Below are 5,789 nucleotides of genomic sequence, written 5' to 3'. Positions count from 1 at the left end.
TCTCAGAGGAAAATTAGAAGGATCATTTGAAATATTGATTGCTCATATTCATGCCCCGTGGTTTTTGTCAGTTACGGCATGTTTACGCTCAGCCTAATGTTGTATAGGAGTGATTTTCATAATCTACCCTACAGTGGGCAAGGCAGCCCGGTGATCTCTGTGATTGTGCATTTTGGGTGCACCAGGTTCGAGGAAGAATGACTGTGTCTGGCATGTTGGTTGATAATAATCTGCATTTTGCAGGCCATTGGCCGCTTGCAGGCAGAGAAGTTGCTTTGAAGATAAAGAATGGGCACGATGTACTCCCAGTCAATGGACGAGACTTCTCGTGGGACGTCGAGTGTGTTCGGACCTAGTAAAAAAAATGGTGACCACATTGCTTTTCTGCAGTTCTGAATTGTCTTGCATTATGTTCCTTCTTCAATATCAGTAAGCTGAATTTGCCTATTTGAGTTTAAGGATTGTTTTAAAAAGCATTTGAGCCTTAGCAGTGTTACTACTTCGCTTATAATGTTTTGACACAGATAAGGTTGACCGATCAGATGGCTAGGTACCATAACGAAGTCTAATTTCCAAACGTGCACCATCTTTGCACGCATCGAGATAAGTTATCACTGCTTTCATCATATTGCTGCCTAGAACTGTTTCAGTTTGTAATTAAACGTAACGAGGCTTGGTATTGGCTTTTGGCTAGCGTGATGGTGTCTGCTTATTTACTTCGGGGTTTGTTCTTATGTTTTGGCACATCTCACAGCTTTTTAAGCCTGCAACACTGGTTGAGCAAAATAGTGAGCTTGATGTGCTGAATTTATTGTTAGTTTTCTTACCCTGTGAACAGTTTTGTTCCACCATGAACATGCACATATTTTAACCGCATTTTGAAGCAGAAATATAAGAAGTTACAAGTCTCAAGTAAAAAAAGATGGAGGTAGTCTTGTAATAGTTGGCTTTATTCAAAAAACGAGGAGGAGAGCCGTCACGATACCACAGCCCGAATTGGGAGGCTAAGAGGTGTTGACGTACCTAACTAGCTTGTAATTAATATGGAGCTATACTGCAAATTAGTTTTATGCATGACTAGGATGGCATGCACTTAATGATGGCTAAATGAAGTTATCTTTAACCTTTTTCTTCATGCGAGTGACCGCAAGCCTTTGAACTACAGAGAACAAGTTGCCAGTGGGTTATTCAGGATTACGTGTTGCAGGTTTCAGGTTTCACATTTGAGCTGGTGGGAACTGAGGGGCTCTTGGCCATGACACGTTTTCTTATTTTTTCAAAGCAAGGCTTCTTTGGGCTTCATAATCACACATGGCAACTTAAATTACTACTGTGGATGTGTGCCCCCTCTCATTGAATGGTTAGTCTAGCAGCAGACATCACATCTGGAAGTGCGGTGAAGCATGGTGATGGTGATGAACAGTAAAAAAGGAAAAAAAACATCAGATGGCCCACCATATTTTCTTTTTTCTACCGGGTCTCTCTTCATTAATGATCTCCACGTGTGCTCTGCTGGTTTGTTATGTCAGGGTGACGTGGGCATCTAAACAAACATGCTTATTCTCATGTCAGTGCTTAGAAAGCTTTTGCTGCTTTCCAGCTCTGCACTTTTTCCTCCCCACTTGTTTGGCAGTTCCAGTTAATTAGTACATGTTGACGTAAAAAAAAGCTTGCGAAGAATCGGACAAACATATTTGACGCTGACCACGCTGCAAGCAAATGGTTACCAGTGAGGGAGTAGAGGAAAATAACCTTTGCCGGCTTCAGGCTAGTCTCGAGAATGTGCACCTGCTTCCAGGGCTTTCTGGTAAAACAAATTGGTGGCAGATGTGCGGTGACAGTAGAATATGCTACTAAGATCCACTGCACTTCTGTCCTGGTAATTAATGCCTTCTGGTGCACAATGCAACAATTATTGCCCATAATTGCATTGCTTGGAGCAGCCAGCTGACCACACGGCTGACCATTTTTCTTGGGAACCTACGTGGACTTTAAATGCATTGCATTGGGGCTTTATGTTTGCATTTGAACTGCTTCAGTATATTGAGCCTGATCCTGATTTGTATCTGCTTTTAGCAGTTGCAGTGCCGGTGCGACCACCACCAGGTTAACTTGCTGGAGGAAAGGTGTTGCTGGAGCTGTGGTGTCCCCTCTTCCCTTCCTCCTTGAGCCAGTTTTGAGAATGTTTGCAGCTGTAGATGGCCAGGTAGGCGGAATTTTTTCCTTTGTCGTTGCGGTACACTAATGAATCATGAGGAGCCAAAAAACCAGAATTTAGCCTGCAATTTAAATCTCGGCAGCACTTTTCTTTTAGCTTACAACTTCAGCTGGATGCATGCACAACACTCAAGAGCAAAGTTCTATGAACAGTTATTTCTTAGAAAATATTGGTCCTTAAAGTACAACTGCACTTGAATTTTTGGTCATGCAAGAATGCTGTCTAATAGTCGACATAAAAAGAACGGTAGCGTCAGCAACTGGTTTAAAACCTGATTGCACACAGCACAGACGGTCCAATAAATTGGGGTTTTGGGAACCGATGCTGAGAACGGCAGCCGCTCCCGACAGCCTGCAGATACGTGCCGGAAGTAGCTTTTTTCGCACTTTTCTTTCTATGGAAGAACAATACTTTGTCGTGGCTAATTATGTCCAGTGAAAAAGCAGTGAAAACCGTGTACAGTAAGAAGTGTAACGTGTTCCTACCACACAAGTCGCAGTAGACAATGTGGCCTGTGTACTAGTTTTGGGGGTTCGAGTTTACTAATAGTAACCTGATTGCTGCAGCTATTTGTAAGAGATGAATGACCTGGTTTCAATCGTGTACGTATAAAAATAACCCGCAAGAAGCAGTGATACAGCACTCCAGAGTTTTACCGTCGCACATTTCAATAGCTGTCCTGCAATTGGCTATTCTATTAACACTGTTTTCTCAGTTGCATGTGCTCGGTTATGGCTTACTTCAAAAGCATTAAACAAAAATTTTGGGTACATTAGAATTTATTTTAAGAAGCAGATTTGGTTGTTGCGAATGCGGCTTGCTACATCATTGTGTACGCGTAGGCCCGGCCCGAACTGGGAGCGTTGAAGACTAGCGGCCCAGGTGAGCAGTCGTGTTTAATCAGCCATTTCATGCTGGACTACGGACTGGCTTTCATGCAGCATTTTTCTCCAATGCGTACTGTTTGAACAGTGCAACTGTTGTAGCTGGCTGTAATGTGTGGCGCTAATGCGTTTAAAATACCCAAAAAATGCCGAGTGCTCGTGAGCGTGTGTCTCGAGTAACCGCCAACCAAACCCCTGCATGCAGAGTGCCTTTAGCAAAGAAAAGAAGCAAAATGTTGGAGGAGTGCCTCGGGTTGCCTAGAGACCAGCAACCCCACAGTTGCTAATAACCTGCTCCATGAAACCTCGACGCAAATCGAGGAAAGCAGCGCATGCGTCGTGCATGTAAGCGCACCACTGCGCCCCAGCTGTTGTCAAGTGGCGCATGCAGTGCTCGTCAAGAGGACCACGACGATATTTTTGCATATGATGACTACTACTACCACAGTGCAAAGCATCGACGGAACATGTAAACAGACAATTTCAAACTTATACAAACGTCTGCTGCTTGGTTCTTCAGCGTTCGCGTAGAAAGAAATCCTGCAGCTTCACTATGGCTCAATCCTTGCATGACTTAGGGCAGTGAAAGAAGCGAATTGTCGGTGAAACATTAACATTAATCAACTTAATTAGCATCCCAGACACCAGACCACATAGCCAAATGGTTGAGAGCAAAGGAGTTCAAACAGGTCTTTAGCAAACGATTGTCCCTCTGTGCTCACCATTACCCTTCGAGCATCATTAATTGATTGTATGGTGTATTCGCCGACGCTACAAAGGCGTTGAGGCACGCTGTAGTGGAGGGCTCCAGATTAATTTTGACCACCTGGGGATCTTTAATGCGTGCCAAAATCTTGGAACAGGCATGCACTTGTGCTTTTCACCTCCAATAAAAAAGTGGCCACCGCACACATTGGGCTTCATTGCAAAGTTGGTTGGCACGCATACGTTGTACATTCTTTCATCACTGAGTGGTCATTCCTCTTTTGGGGTCTAACGACGACACCAAGCAAAAAAAATTGCTTCCAATCCACGCTTTAAAGGTGGTTGGAAAGCAAAGCTGTAAACGACACCCACAACAATTGCCCATACCGTCACTTGAATTGACAAACGTGGCAGTGCAAAGAGTGAAACCACATATTCTGCCAGCCGTTATCTGGAATTCACGGGGGCGGCGTCCCGATTGCAGCAGTGTTGGCCACGGCCGGGCTAGAGCGCCGGACGCCGCCGCTGTATCCCGGCCGTGCATCAGCAAAAAGAAAACGGTGATGAGCGTCTTTCTAAGGGTGAGACAGCGGAACCTCGTCATTCTGATGAGCTAGCTAGGGGCTACACCACCGCACGACACCAGCGCACACACCGAAACAATTCGACATGTGAGCTTAGTGATTCCCATTTATACCGATTACTAGTTAGCTTAGTAAGGTTGAGAATTGCGAGAAAGCTGAGGGAACTTTTATAATCGCTATTTATCAGATCCTGTTGATTGTTTTGTCTTCTGTAATGCCTGTTAAAACATAACCAAATTTGTATTCAGTAATTTAGAAAACAGAGTCCCATTCGTGGCAAGCACTGCGCAAAAGGTAGCGTTTCTCTAGTGACCAGATGTCTGTATGTGGTTTGTACATTTTGTTTTCCTGCCCTCAAAACCAATCCTAAACGTATCTTTGGTGTATGGCCAGTTAATTCCGTCGGGTCTTGGTTACCCAGGTGGTGCTGTAGAGCAAGTTAAAAAAGTCGTGTGAAGGAAGCGCGCAATGTACGCGATGCTGCACAAGAACAGGCCCAAACAACCGTCGCTAAAGCAGATGACAAAGCCAACGGAATGGTTTTGCCAACGTGCCCGCCGGGGTGCACAGCTCCAAAAGCAACTCCGGCATTGGGGGAACGCTGGGTAATAGCGCCCTTCGCCGCTCCATCTACACAGTGCTCCATAAGTGAAAAGGGCCCTCCTCCTCCTCAGCCACGTTGGGAGTTTCTTGTTGCGCACTCCACGAAGAAACCATTGGTTCGTAGAGGCAGAAAGCTTTCTTTACAACTTGTCCGCATTTCAAAACAACTACACATAATACTTCGCCGAGTTTCCAAGCATAACCAGGCATAATCTTAGTTGAACCAAAAATAAGCTAGGTTCAAATTCAAAGAGCGCAAGTTGATCAGTTGGGATTTTAAAATTAATTGCTTTGTTTTCTAATTGCAAGTGCAGATTGGTCCAAATGTGGATGTGCCTGACGAAAAATGGACGTGGCTGATGCGGAACACATCCTATGGAGACTTCTGCCTGGATCTGGCAACCCTACAGAAGCGGTGGTACAGGATGTGACGGGGCAGACCTTCTACAGCATGGCACAGGCGATAGAGAAGACAGCATCTTTCGTCAATGTGGAACTTAAAAAAGTATGTGAACATCTATATTATCGGGCGCTTTTTAAAAAAGTAGGTCAAGATTATATTGTCGATTCATTTAATATTTAGAGCATATCAGATGTTTCCAACTGGCTGACACGCCTGTTTTGAGTTGGTATTTTATTCGGGAATAGGTATTAATTACAGAAAAAAACCCGTTCCCAGCTCTTCAACTTGAGTTCAGGCCGAGGGGTAGTTTCTAGTTAAAAAATGGGAGGGGACTTAAGACATTTATGATTGTGGGAAACAACACGCTGGAAAAGAACAGGACAACAAAAAGG

At 44.4% G+C, this 5,789-nt stretch overlaps 1 long non-coding RNA gene across 1 annotated transcript; it reads left to right on the top strand.

Moving 5' to 3' along the window:
• Positions 1-204: 204 nt before the first annotated feature.
• On the top strand, positions 205-5,483 carry LOC144160896 (uncharacterized). Its single transcript, XR_013320429.1, has 3 exons — positions 205-367; positions 2,077-2,206; positions 5,309-5,483. It is a non-coding gene; the product is annotated as an uncharacterized LOC144160896 (long non-coding RNA).
• The last annotated feature ends 306 nt before the right edge of the window (positions 5,484-5,789 follow it).

Source organism: Haemaphysalis longicornis, unplaced genomic scaffold, assembly GCF_048455015.1.
Source record: "Haemaphysalis longicornis isolate Haplotype H1 unplaced genomic scaffold, Haemaphysalis longicornis Haplotype H1 scaffold_11, whole genome shotgun sequence".
NCBI lineage: Eukaryota > Metazoa > Arthropoda > Arachnida > Ixodida > Ixodidae > Haemaphysalis > Haemaphysalis longicornis.
This window is presented reverse-complemented; position numbering and strand designations above follow the sequence as displayed.